The sequence below is a fragment of the Lissotriton helveticus genome, chromosome 1_1 (genome assembly GCF_964261635.1).
Source record: "Lissotriton helveticus chromosome 1_1, aLisHel1.1, whole genome shotgun sequence".
NCBI classification, from domain to species: domain Eukaryota; kingdom Metazoa; phylum Chordata; class Amphibia; order Caudata; family Salamandridae; genus Lissotriton; species Lissotriton helveticus.
Window position 1 is genome coordinate 639545973 of NC_136057.1, and position 15235 is coordinate 639561207.

At 45.3% G+C, this 15235-nt stretch overlaps 1 protein-coding gene across 1 annotated transcript in view; it reads right to left on the minus strand.

The window, feature by feature from the left end:
- Window positions 1–15235, minus strand: part of CCDC3 (coiled-coil domain containing 3) — a 303242-nt gene that overhangs the window by 181060 nt on the left and 106947 nt on the right. The gene's annotated exons all lie outside the window — the stretch shown is intronic.

The following is a 15235-nucleotide window of genomic DNA, read 5'->3' on the forward strand; positions in this document are numbered from 1 at the left end:
TATAATTTAATTGGGAGACCCCATTTTGCTTTCATTTCATACCTTTTTGTCATTGAGAAACCAAATCTATAATAATGAAATTCCAGAATGGGTCATTTCTACCGAGAGCATACCTATCAGTCTCTGGTTGCCTCTAAAGAAAATACTTAGGGGCAGATGGCGGTGTCGGATGGACCGGAGCCCACCTGACATCGGTCTGGAAATGGAACCGAACGACCTCCTGCCATCGGTTCCAGCCCAGCTATTAGGATGCCTCTACTTTGCTATAGAAGCATGCATTCCAAACGGAATGCTTGCTCTCATAGCAAAGAGCAGAGGTGCAGTTCATCCCTGCACCCCGTGGCAGTCACTACAAGGTGCCTACCACTGGGTGCAGGGATCCCTAGGCCACAATTCAACAGCCTTGCACCCATGGGGGCTCTTCTTGGGGCCCTCAAAGACAGTTTCCCAATGGGGGAACATCCTTTACAACGAATCTTTTACAATGCGGTACCGTTACCATGCAGGTTTTACAACAAAAGTCGTTACAACGACTTGCGCTGGAGGGCGCTGTAGGATTGGGAATAGTTTAATTTACTATCCAACACCTTCCCTACTATCCACGGGGACTGGAGTTGGAATAGTAAATTAAACTATTCCACTATCCAGCGCCCCCCAACGCAAGTCGTTGTAACGACTTGCGTTGTAAAACCTGCGTTGCAACGGTACGCGTGGCAATACCACGCGTTGTAACGACATACATCCTTCCCAATGCCTTTCAGTGTCGGAAAGGCTGGCACAGAAAAGCAGTGGGAAACTGCCATTGTAATCCCTCGGCCAGAAAGAGCCGGCCGAGGGATTACTGCAGGCCTTCCGATTGGTGAACGGGCTCTCGAGCCCATCGTTAGCCATTTGGAACTCCTGTTTGTAATCATTTCCGACGGACTCCATCAAAATCGGTCGGTCGGAAATTATTATAAACAGGAGATTACGATGCAGTAAGGATTCCTTAAGGGAACGTAATCGGGCACTTAGTGGGTAATACAGTGGTTCCTAGGGTTAATATTTTAATGGTGCACAAATGATCTTTGGCAAGAGAGTGGGACTACAACCTCTCCAAACATGTGTCTCATAAAAATGAAACAGCAATGAGCCCAAACTTCATATGATAAATAATGTATAGTAGAGTCTAGTGGTGACACTGCCATACAAGTGTAAAACAGCGTAAATCACAATTGGTGAGGTACTCATCAAAAAAGGTCCACCGTGAAGACAAAGTGCTTGTGTTGTGTGCAAATAGAACATTAAATAGACAAAAAAACTAAAGTACAATTAGATTCAGAAATTGCAGCTTAGGATTATGAAACCAAGTAAGGTGCTGTTTCAATAGCAAAGTTCCACCCAGTGACATTTGTAAAAACAGTCCTGTCCGTCTAAAGAACAGGGCCTGATTTAAAAATATTCACAAGCAGAGATTGTGTATGCATGGATGGCGGTCCACTGTCCCTCACATGCTTCCCTCCCTGCCTTTACATGGGGTTGCAAAGTGTCTCCTGCCTCATAAATAATAATAAGGAAAAGAAGTTGTGTGATCCCCCCCCCCCCCCCCCGCAGCCATGCATTTTGCAATGTGACAATTTAGTACGCCAGTTGCATAACGAAATTAAGAACAAGTTGCAAACTACTCAGAGTGCTACAAACACTGATTGGTTTACGACTTGTGCTTGGGACATCAGGCCATATGTTATTATTTAGGGCTTGTTCCGTATGAATAATCAATTGTCCACGTGAGTGGTACCGACACCAGCAGCTTCTTAAGGTGTATTCCAATTGAGGAATTCATGCTGCAGACTGACACACGTTTCTGGGCACCAATAAGGCTTTGCTGGGTTACTTCAAACTCCCACTAATCCAGAATCCGGGAGCCTCCCTCGCAGTACCTTTCGAAGCCATATCTGCACCTCACTCTTTTTGGGTTTTGCCTACGCAATGCGTACGAAGTACGCATGCGCTAGCAAAATCTAATGATATCTCGATATCTGTATGTGGGGTCGGGTATCCGCCCCCTCCTCCCATTGGCTAGCTCCATAAATGGAGGCTAGCCATTGGGAGAGGGCTCTGTCCGTCAATGCCGGACCAGATTCGGGGGCGTTCCCGAGAATTTTTCCCTTTTGGCTACGTCACGCTACGTCAGCCAAAAGCCGGGAACGCCCCCGAATCTGGTCCGGCATTGAGCCGGCACCCGCCTTCCTGCTTGTGTGAGTGCTTTGTCGAAATATCACAAACGCCGCCATTATAGCGCCTGCATACACCGTTGATGTCTATGGGGCAAAAATACTAACTACACTTGTGAAAGGGCGGAGGACACCGTTTCATAAAAAGATTGCAAACTCGTACAATACCGTCGGTCGGCGTGACTAGGCGTTTATGAGCGCAGGTGAAAGCGAGACAGGGTCACAAAGTGTGACCGGCTGAGTGAACTTTGGAATGAAGGCGCCCCTGGTACACATAGCGTGAAAGTCGACGATTTGAAAGCGCTCGGAAGGCCATCTTGATGCGATCCAAGACCGGCAGGGAAAGATTGCACTTATATTGGGCCTCTCATCCCTCCGAGGTCGATAACACAAGCACCAGTTTCATCTGGTTAATAACGTGTCTATAATCATGTTCTGCCACAACAAAGTCGTGAGTACTGTTAACTCTGCAACCACAATATTTTACATTCTTTTGGGAAGTATTTTAACGGGGGTTGAGGGCGGGTTCGAGTTGCAACAAGATACAAAGGGCCCTATACACCGGAAGACGACGCGATTGGAGAGCGAAGACGGAACAGCAACGGGCAAGTTAGAAACACGCTACTTTTCCATTCCAGTGTCTCCTACGTGTCATAGAACAATTGCCATACACAGGGCACCCGCAACCGTGGTGCTGTGGAGGCGGCCGGAGACCCCTTCACGGTGGGCACAGGGTGGAGTAACCACTCCCCCCAGCTCGACAAGGCTTGCACCAAGTCGTGACCCTGATGCACTGTGTGGGTGGGGGCGGGTGTAAGAGTAGGCAGACAAGACATGCCACACGGTCCCTGGGAAGCTGTCGTGAATGCGCTTTGAAATCAGGGCTGGAGAAGGGGTGGGGGGAGGGGGACATGGGGGCGGCGCAGCTCCAGCTGCCGATCAGATTTCTATGCAGCCGTGGCAGAGGCAATCCGAGCTCCAGGACAGGCTGAGTGGCCCGACAGGCCTCCCAGCCCCCACTCGCCGCCTCGCCTGCGCATATACCTCCACGCACCCCGTCCTCCATCAGAGAATCATTATGCATTTTAAAGTTAATCATTGAAGTTTTTGTCTGCATGCACCTCTTTATGTATGTCCTCTGCTTTTTGACAGGGAGTTGGGACCTGCTTTCCCTTATTCATATTTATTAGTGGAGGTGGGCGTGTGACACGGTTCAAGCATAACCTCAAGCTGCACTCTTTATTTTACACGCTATACTTACATGAAGTTGAATAAAATGCAAGAATACAAATAAGGATATGTTACTGCTTTGTTGTGTAGATACATATAGTCGTCATTGTGGTGTAGCGGGCTCCCGTACACCTGGCACATATTGCCACTAATGATAGGTGCGCCCCTGTCGGCGTGCACAGATTTCCGGTGATCTTGGAGTTGGAGCAAGGTATTGCGAGTTCTAGTCATAAGGCATCTGATTAACGGAACTGCCGTAAAAAGGTGAGATCAGTTGAACTTTGACCACTGCAGTACCTGAGCACAGACCATGTGAGACAGGAACTGGGTGGTCTGTTACTGTCTAAATTGAGGTTATTATATTGCTAAAGCTCGACAAGGTTTGTTTGCTTATTCTACTTTTTCTTCATATTAACGGTGGGACAGGCACTGTTAAAATTCAGGGGATTTCTTTGTTTTTGCCTACAGAAGCGATGTGAATAAATGCATGCGATTAAAAATCGCTATTCAAACTTGTTTAATTTCTCAGCATGTCATTGAAATGTGCTTGTCATCAAAAACAACAAAGCTTTGCTCATAAAACAATCCAAACATACACCAGAAAATGTAGCCTACTTCCGTAGGCCGGTCCTACCGAATTAATATGTGGTGTGTATACATATCTTTTTTGGGGGTGGGGAATTGGCCTGCTATTTACAAGTAAGGGTTCACCAATCCCACATAGACAGGTGTTTGTGTACTCTTTTACATATAGCCGGCGCTTTTACATAGAGCAGTTTGTTATTGAGTGTTTATGTAGATTGTTAGCCGTTGACTGTTTAAAGCGTGACAATATGTGGTGGCTTCTTTGGCGTGTCTGCTTACAGCTAAATAATTGGGATGTTTGAATCTTCCTTCCCTCTCAGTGGCAGTTAAAACAGCAAATGCCAGGGGTAACTTCTTGACTTATTGCATAGAATGCCTCCCAATTACCTATTGTGAATGTTTTGCTAATGTCCAATGGCTGAAAGACAGAGGTATTTTTGTTTTGATTCTTGCTATGGTGAGAAGTGTCACTTGATCTAGTTTTCTCCTCTGCATGGTGTGTGCCTGCTCCCTGGTTCACAGGCCAATTTCGAACGTTGTCATGTTTGCAATTCTTTCAGCCCTAAAGAGTTTCTGGTGTTGCATTTGCCCTTTATCCAGTGAGAAGGCGTTGTTTCCCTTTATTTACCGTACCCTTAGCTGTCCATGGAGTAGGCCCAGAATCAGCATACCCTCATACACCTAATCCAAACACACGATTTGAGGTAACTTCACACCGAACGTTGTTACTTTGCAAGCACACCTTTGGAGACCAAACGACACCTATCCTTCCCTCACCACACACCTTCCTGCTCCATGCATAGCGCATCCCCAAAGCGCAATGCCCGTCCATCCTCTGACACCAAGCAATGAACACACTTACATTCACCTAACATTCAAAATCAATAACATCGGAACACAAAATGTAACCTAGCAACCGACACATAACTCTTTACAGCACACCCTCACACATCCGGTCCTAGCAGACTACTCAGCAGCCGGTACACACATACCTCACTCTACTCAAGGTAGCTTCTTCGCGCGCGCACCCCAAGACATGGTGCACTCCGAGTCCCGTCACACTTTGCCAAACACATCACACAAACTATACCACGATGTGCGTGGCATGCCTCCACACACAGATCAGGATACCACTCCATGCACATCACACACACTCCCTGTTGTCGCCCTCTGCCAGCACGCACCGACTCCTAGAACTATATGTATGTGCGTGTGGGTATACGTAGAGTGTGAAACTACTCGCAGTGTGTGTGGGGGCTCGCAGTGTGTGGGGGGGCTCTGTGTGGGTGCGTGTTGGGGGGCTCTCTGTAGGATTTTGTGGGTGTCATTTGCGAAAGATAAAGCTAGTGGCATTGCAAATGACAATGCCATTTATTTATGTAAAAAAAAAACATAAATAAAAATAATGTCAAGAGCATTGCCAATAGCTCAAACTTTAACAAAGGCAAAACCATTGCATTGTAAATGCTTGTTTATACTTACACTCCTCTGAAAAAGATCATTCTTCAAGAGAACCTGCAAATCTTAACAACAAGGAAGGCGAAGAATCAGGACAGTCAGAAATCGAATACTATCCTTCAAGTTAGGAGCCATGTACTTGAACAATGCGTCCCTTCTCGAAGATTAGAGATCCAGGTAGAGTCAAAACACTCCCTCTCTTACCATTGTTGATGTTGGTTGTGTCATTCAATTTTTACCTGCTCCGACAATCCGAGCCCTAAGCGTTCTGAGGTCTAACCTGGATGTTAACCCGAGAATACTCCTAAACCGATCAGAATTACCGGCTCAGTCAACAAACCTCTTCACCCCATCTGGCGAGTGGTGGAGCAAAGAGTCATCAAGTGCCAGAGAGACAAATTGCAAGGTACCTTAATTGTATTAGTAGTTTTCTATGTTGAAACATGTTTCTCACATACAGCTGACAGCCACTAAAGAAAATGGTAGGATGAGTGTGCATTTTCAAATTGGAGTGAACCAGTGGAAGGAAAGCTGTCATGGTTATATACCCTTCTATAATATATGCCAGAGGTTCTTAACCTTTGAATTCTGCGGACCCCGAGTCAATCACTACAGGAAGCCCCCGACATCGACCTATACACTTTCTTCAAAATGAACTTCAAAACTCTACACAAAAATACATGAACAAGTGTATACCAAACAAATACACAAATGATGGAACATAAACAAAAACTATGCAACATCGAAATTATAATGGGAAGGTAGGAGATGTACAAAATGTAGTTTTATTTACAAAGACGAAGCAATATGCTAGACTCTAAAAAAACCTTTGTCTTTTTAGTTTCTAATGGATACTCTCTTTTTGTTAGTGCATAGCTGTGTTGCTTTAATTGAGGGCACCAATTGTCCATACTAGATTCCATTTGCTTCACTTGTGCTGCTCCCGCACACCAAGATAAAAATTACAATTTAGGGGCCCATTATGAGGTCGGGCGGATCGCCACCGCCCGACCGGCGGTGGCGATCCGTCTGACATCTTTCCCTGCCCGCCTAGCCATTTACCCCCCGCCATATTACAATGGCGGGGGGGTACAGCTTCAGACAGAAAGACCATCTGCCGCTTTTCCGCCGGTCGAATTGCCGTCCGGGCAGAAAATGCCCACAATATGGTGGTGGTGCCTTGCAGGCAACGCCATCCATATTATGATGCCTCTGGTGCGTATGCCTTTCTATGGCGGAGACTCCACCATTGAAAGGCATACAGTAAATGTCAGAGGGGTTTGGGGGGGGTGGGTGGCTGCACTTGGGGGGTACCCATGGTACCACCCTACATTGGCATGCACAAGGTGGCAGGCACCGCGCGGTGCCTGTCACGTTGTGCATGCCAATGTACAACATGCACATTTAACATTGCAGCGGTTGCTGCTTACAGCACCGCCCGCCGCAATGTAAAAGATGTGGGATGTGACCGCCAGGGTGGCGGTCGCATCCTAATTGGCCCTGCGGGACCGCTTCACCTCTGGCGGTCGGTCCCGTTTTCCGTTACCGTCTGTCCGCCATCGTTATGGGGCCCTAAATTCTTAGTTTCCAATTTCAAATTCCTTCACATAAACAGAACATTCTAAAACTTCGATTTTGCTTTTCTATGCATCTGTACTTCTTTAATTTCTAATATTACTTAATGTTCGGAACAGTTGCTGATCCCCTGAGAAGGCTTCGCGGACTCGCAGGTAGCTGTGAATGACGGGTTAAGAACAACTGTTATGTGCAATATCAAAAGCGAATGTGCTCTACCACTTGAGACAAATGTTGCATTGGTACCTGTCATAAACCTTGTAAACATACATTTTACTTAATACAAGTGAAATTTCTGAGGCCATCGCTTGTTTTTGTGGGTACACAGCTCAGCACTGCACGTGAGGTATGGCCCAGAGCCATGATCCAAACTCCCACTTGGCAGAACCAAAGGTCGGATCGCGCTGTTAACATTTCTTAATGTAATTAAACAGGCGTTTGGGACAAATCTGCATTTACATTCTGTTCTTTTTGTTACAGGCGACTGTAAACTATAAAAGGAAGCATGTTGTGCTTGATTGGTCTCTAAAATAAGCAAGACATTTTAAGACATGCTTGTTTGATGGAGTAAAGACAATGTTTAATTTGTAAAAATAAAAAAAAAGTGCCCGTGCCTGAAGCTCTGCTCATAAGCCTGCGGCCAGTGCAAATAAATGTTGGTGCGCTGAATACCAAGGCTGGTAGTCTTTAATCCATCTCATGTCCATGTAATCCACTATCAGGCACTCCCTGCCCCTTTATCTCACTCTTGTAGGTCCCTGCTTTCTCACTTTGTTACAGTTTTGCTGTCTTTCTCTGCCCCCATCTTCCCGAACTGTGTGTTTTAACCCTTATTCAGAAAATAAGTGCCAGTCTCCAACAATAAATGCCAGTCCCACCCTCTACCCCCCACCCCTGAAACAACTGCCTCAAATGTTTGCGTTAATATTATTTCTTATATAATTATTGTGATGTTGAGAAGAAAACGTGCACAGGTCTATAGTCCATAGTCGCAAATGTATCAAACTATGAAAGTGGAGGGACGTCCCAAAATGATAATGTTATTTGTAGAATAATATTTAAAGGGGTTTCTATGACATTTTTCAGCGGCAATATTCACTACAGCAGATGGTGACACGTGAATCAATGCAAGTCAAGCAAGTCAACGCCGTCTCATCCTCCTGCTTCAACACCCTCCGCATGCTCCTAAAGATCTACAGGTGGATCCCCACCGGAACAAAAAGAACTGTCACCCAGGCCCTTGTCAGCAGCAGACTGGACTACGGAAATGCCCTCTATGCAGGAGCCTCGGCCAAACTCCTGAAACGACTTCAACTCATACAGAACATCTCTGCACGCCTGATGCTCGACATCCCTCGTAACAGCCACATCACACTCCACCTGAAAGACCTACACTGGCTTCCCGTCAACAAGAGAATCACCTTCAAGCTCCTCACCCACGCTCACAAGGTGCTCCACAACACCGTACTGGCATACCTCAACATATGACTCACCTTCTACACCCCGAACTGCCAGCTCCGCTCCGACGACTTCGCCCTCGCCACCGTCCCTCACATCCGAAGGGCGACCATTCGTGGCAGATCGTTCTCCCACCTCGCCGCCAAGACCTGGAACATCCTCCTACGGCAGACCCAGGACCTACTAACCTTCAGGAGACTGCTCAGGACATGGCTATTCGAGCAGTAGTAGCACCCCCCCCCCATCACCTTGAGACCCTCAGGGTAAGTAGTGCGCTTAACAAATGTTCAGAATGATTGAATACATGATCATCAAGCGAGGTTGGAGGGAGAATATGACAGCATTTCTTGCAAGCATTGCAATCCAAACAAGCATTATCAAAGCCAATAGGTCTGGGTTTAATATGCTAATGCATGGCAGCGTTGGCACATTACAGCGACACATGGGAAGGAGCCAGTGTGGTCCTCCAGCCATCATTTTTGTTTGAATCCTTTAGCCACCAAGACCCATAATGTTGTGTCTTCTTTCTTATTCAGTTGATTAATCATCACATCGCAACATCTAAGTCTGGTGCATCTCTAACTGTTTTTGTTAATATTCTTACACACTTGCGTATCTTTGTGTAATTTGTCATGGAGGTAGTCAGGAGTGTCTTGGTTACTATTCCTCCTCTGCCATGGAAGCTTCCTGGTGTGTCTATGGAGGCCCATCAATACCCATCACTAGTCAGTTTCTTGTGGGTAATTTTAGTCAGAGAGTAAATTTAGTCACTGCTGTGCCATTTGTGTAAGCAAATGAAACCTACCAGTAGTGTCTGCTATGCTCGTCATAACAATGATTGCCCATAGCTGCCTGAAGTGGTCACTGCTGATTTGGCCATTAGGATCAATTCTTGGTTGTCCTGAGCGATCAGTTGCTCAAGTAAGGCTTCTATTGGAGTGTCTGTTTCAAGTCGCAAGCAAGCTACATAGGGCGATGATCGCTCGCATTTCCAAAAATGACTTAAATGTCATTACAACAAATATGTTTTTGCATTTCTTAGTAGCACAATTTACCATATTGTCTACACTGCATAGAAAGGCATTGGCTTTTAAAACAGATTCACATTTCCCTACCTGCTGCTACCCACTGTCTTAGTATATTCTATGAAAGCTTATTCCCTTCTAGGTATTCCAGTTATTGGCATAGAAGTTTAAGCCTCACGACCTCTGCCTCCCTATTATCTCCCACATTTGAGCTGCTGATGTGAAATCTATTTTCCCAGCAAAGTCACTTCGTCTCTCTATCCGAGGTACTCAATCAATGATTTAAAAAGTGAGATGGTTTTTAAAATAAGTTTTTGATGTACTACTTCCAAAGGTGTACGATGGGTCTGAACTCTTTTATAACATACTAAGGTGCTATTCCACAAAGGCCTCTTGGAGTACATAAGAGAGCACTCCTGTTGTATCACTTCCGGTACTGCTAAATGCTTTCGTGACTCGCCCCTCCCCTGCAGTCTGTTTTTCCTTGCTCTTGTTCTGGCATTAAGAGAGCTTTTCATCTCTGTCCATGCTCGACCCTGCAGTCGCAGTGCAGTGGCAGCAGCGCCCTGGGGAGGGCAGTGCAGGGGCAGGTCAAGTGCCTTACACAGAGGCAGTTTGTTTAGATCTGCTGACATTTCCTGTATGAGCTTAGGTTGTTTTCTTTGGCCCCCTGTAATTTGCTATCTCTGGCAGGAAGTAATACAGAATTAAATGACCCTTGACAGCCCGGTAGCTACGACAGGAAGAGGCGTTTTAAGGATCTGTTCAGAAATGGATTTGTCTTTCTTCAGGAATACCACGCATTTTTCTTTTTACTGTTGTTTCATGGAATTTAGCTCATTGGAGGAACCACATCCTGTTAAAGGCATTCTCTGTCCGCCCCTCCTACACTTCTAGGGCGAGCATGTTAGACTTCCTATTTCCTACAATTGTAGATAGTAAAAGGACAGAAGAAATAACGATCTTGTTTTTAACTGAACTTTTTTTCTATTAAAACTTTGCTGCAGCTTAGCTTTCTAACATATTGTTTCATTGACTTGCAGTTATTTATTTGTTGTCCAACAAAAATGAAAACATATTTGTTTTAAAAGCTGTTGAACTTGCGTCAGTCAACATTATTAAGAGCTGGAGAGCCAGACAATCGTTTCTGTAACCCCCCAGCAACTGGCAGGCGACGGAGGCTGTCAGGCACGTTTCCAGGCATGTTTGTTGTGGATGCTGATTTAGGGCATTCGGGGTGGAATGTGTCTTGTGGCTGCAGACTCTCCAACGTGAGATTACAGGCTCCGGGGTTTGTATGCCTTCAGTGCATTGTTTCCTCTCTGGAAGGGATTTCCTTTACAGTAAGAATCTCCAGGCATCGCGTTAGGTGGTGGCAGAAACCGTAACTTTTTTATACAGCCCTTTGTTCAAATGTAATGAAAACCGTAGTTGTTAAGAGTTGTAAATGGATGTCTGTAGTAAATAAAGATTATGCACAACCCTTGGCGCTTTGAAACAATCATTTTTTTAAATAATTGTTCATCCCTCCTGTTCTCTATAAATAAGGGGTTGCCATACCTTTCGTATGCTGTAGGAATGTACAATTAGAGATACAAGGCGCAAATACACAGAATTCACGTGTGACCAGATTGAGACCACTTTTATAAGAGACGCCCAGGGCTGCCAGGGGAATAGGAAAACCAAAATGCAATGTTGGTTTCTCTTTGCTTTCTAGTTGAACTTAATACGCCTGGGGCTAGACTCATAACTCCTGGGCCCTGCTACTCTCCTGGCTTCTTCTACTTCAGTCCCAGTACAGGCAGTGGCATAGCAAGGGTGCTGAGGCCTTCATGCAAACAGGGAAAATGTACTATTTAAGACCACACATTGCTTTAAGAGGCAGAATAAGAAAGCCCATACCAATTCCGAAAGGTCACTTATGCTAACCCTCTGTAGGGCCATCATTGGAGGATAACATGGACACAGAAGTGGGTTTGACCATACAGGATCTTTTTAAGGTTAGGCCAAGTGTCAGCCATTAAGAAGAGGTCAGTGGGTAAGAAGATGTGGTGCCCACTCCAAGGTTTCAGGTGGCATATCGAATACATTCAGTGCAAAGACTAAGGGCCTAATTATGAATATGACAGTCCGATGGATCGCCATAGCCACAGTGGCGGGGCGGGCACCGGCAGTCCGACCGTGCTGTTATAAGTTGGGAGGTCTGACCGCCATGGGATCGCCGCAACTGCCAGGAATCAGATATCCCTGGCGGTGTTGCGGTGGTCTTGAGGCCGCAATTTGCTTAGTGATGTCGCTGCGGCATCGCCGAGCATATTACAAGTTTACTTTATGCCATAGTTTTCATGGCGGTGAGCCCGCCATGAACCCTACAGTGGTCCCCTTGCCAAAATGGGAGTTCACCAAAAGTACTTATGCTAACAGCGCAAAAGCATTGTCAAAAAAATTAAAATTCTACTGTCCCATAAGCTTATGGTAGCATGATATGCATGATTCATTTCAAAGTCACCAGCCCCCAGTTATCACCAGTGAGACCTGGAGTCTTCCGGATCATGTATGGGATGGTGCTCCTCTTCCCCAGCGAGCTTGGCAAAGGAATCGCCTCACCTGTATCAATATGAAGCCGTTCTCACATTGTCAAACACCAGTACAGTGTCTGTGTGTGAGCTGCAGCATGAGAGGCGAGCAGTGCTTAACTTGTGAAATGATAAATGCCGGGGCCCACAGTTTTGCTCACGCGCCCAAGTCTGGCCCTACCGAATGTCAGGGTGCTGAACACCAAGGCTACTTACTCTTGACTTCGTCTTATGGTTCTTACCTCTACTACCAAATATTCCATGCCCCTTTGTCTACCTTTTTTCACAGTTTTTCTGTCTTTCGCTTCCTCCTTTTTCCCCCTTTTGTGTTTTCCTCTCTCTTGTTCTGGATCAAAGTCTGGTGAAGAAAAATAAGTGCTGGTCCCCTAAAATATGTGCTGGGGACCCCACATGCAACTCTATTGAATTCATAGAGGGATTATTTAGATATCAATACACGTGTAAAAAAGTGTCCCTTCATTTTTATGAATTCATGCATTTGAACATGCCTAAGTTCTCAGGCAACAGAAGACTTTACCACACACAGCATTGCAGTTAATTTATTTTATAAATATTAATTGGTGCACAAACGCTCACACCTTTGTAGCACCGGGGGTGTCCAACGTGGGACCAGGATTCCGTGATTAAAGACAGATTTCGAGGATACCACAAATAATGATAATCACCTTTTTATGTAAGGATTCATATCTCACTCCTGCCATTTCTGAACACTCCAAAAACAGAGGTTACTATTACACAATTTTTGGCACTCGATTTACCAACCTTTAGGAAAATGTAAGGCTGAGCTCTCCTTACTGGGATTCAAACTCCTGACCTGCTGACCACCAAATCTGGCATAGAGCTGGATCTCTTGGCCCTATGTTGGACACCCCTGAACCACAACCTTATCAAGACAATGCTGTCAGGCCATGTTCTCCTAAGACCCAGTGTCACAGAGCTCCTATAGTCATATAACTGTTATAGAGCCATGTTCCGTACAGGGTAAATTAACATTTGGAACCAGATGTACAGATAAAGTACTAACTGACAGTGCTTAGAAATTAGTGGTCTCATCTGGCAAAATCTTTCCATACATTATGACCAGGAACAGACTTCTTCCTTCCTGTGTGGGCTTATTTAGCATATTTTCTTATTATTGTTTGTGCTTACTCTGTTAAGCGCTCTGAAACCTTTGGGTCAAGTTTGCGCTATATATAACTCACAAATAAGAAAATAAGACATTTTGCTTCAGAGCTATGCCCACTCTAGCATGGGGAATCCTTTTACTACACCAACAATTCAAGTTGCTGCAGAGAGCAGGACGGTGGTCCTGTGGGGTGATGACAGTTGGGTTCACCTGGCACATCAGATTTACACTAAAGTGCAATGCACTGGGATCCTTTGCATTGTTCACATTCCTGAACTTTATTTGGAAGAGAAAACCGTTGTAAGAATGCGCGCCCCTAGATTAAACATGGCAGACCATAGAGTGTCAGGAAGGAGCAGACGTGACCGAGTGCTGACAGAGGCAGGCAGCAAAGTGTTACACTGTCTGCTCTTATCAAATCCATGCCTGTCAGCGACCTGGGACCGTGGCCTGATTTATGTGCTGCTCTGAGAATTCTGAAACTGGTGGGATGAGGGCTGTACTGGGGTGGGAGGCTTTCTGAAACCGGTTCACACAAATGTAAAAAGAACAATGTTCAAAAGTATGAAGAAGTCACAAATAACCATCGCGAAGACTACCTGTTATTAGTGGAACATACTAAATATTTAACCCCTTGCACTCACGTGACGGAACCATTCCGTCACGAGCCACAGCGGGCTGTGCTGGTGACGGAATGGTTCCGTCATGGCCCGGCCGCCGCGCCTGTGCGGCGCTGATTTCGCGCCTGTGCGGCGCGTTCTATTGAGCGGGCAGGGCCGTGACGGAACCATTCCATCACAAGCACAGCGCCACTGCGACTCGTGACGGAGTGGTTCCGTCACGAGCATGGTGGCGCCGCGCGGCCCACCCTCCCCCCTAGCGCCACGGCAGAATTACCGCCGCGGCCAAGGGGTTAAGTGAGCATTGTCCACCATGTTTTCTTCTGTTTTGTTTGGCTTTACTTTGGGAGGGGCATTTTCAACACAGTATTTTATATAAATATTTGGTTGTAATACGCGCCTTACAGCTGTCCCTGTGTTTATAAACATACAGAGTTTTTGTATAGTGTGTTTACCTGTTCCGTTAAGTTATAGGGCTCTAAGCAGTGGCGTCTCTAGATAAGGTCCTTGCCTTGTCCCACCTCTATTTGTCTTGGCCCCCTTTGTATTCCACCAGCATAGCTGCTGAATGTATATCAGGAAGCTACGCAGAGAAAAAAAAACAGACCCTACAACTTGCCACACACATTAATTTGCCCAACCACCCTTCATTCCAAAGCAGGCTGCTTTGCATAAAATGTTTAAACCCGACATTGTATGTATGTGTGTACATATCTATAATAATACAAATTCATATATATATAAATATATATATATATATATATATATGTATATATATGTGTATATATATATATATATATATATATATATGTGTATATATATATATATATATATAAATATATATATATATGCATACATACATAGTAAGACTTAAACATTTTAAACAAATATGCATTTGTAGGTGGCCCCACCACCTTTATCTGTGGCCCAATGTATAGCCCCTCTAAAATGCACTTCTAGATACACGGCTGGATCCATAAGGTCTAAGACATTTTTATTTGTGGTCTGTGAGGTGATAATTGGTCCTAATTTTGTTGTGTGCCCGCTTGTATATGCAACTTCCAGTTGGCAAGCATTAGCTTAACTGCATTGTTGACTCTGACAGTAAATGTAGCCGCATCAGGAATATGGCACAGCATATAAATAATGTGAGTGGTCTGTGGCAGCCTCACGTGGGGAATCTATATTCCTATAGTATTTGCAAAACCGATTAAACTGTACTCAGCACCAGGTGAGGCATTGCCCCGAACAAACTAACGAAAAAGAGACACAAAGCTGAGTATGTAGTGACACTCAGAATACATTTTGTGCACAGTCATATGCAGCACCTCATACCCACTGGGTTTCT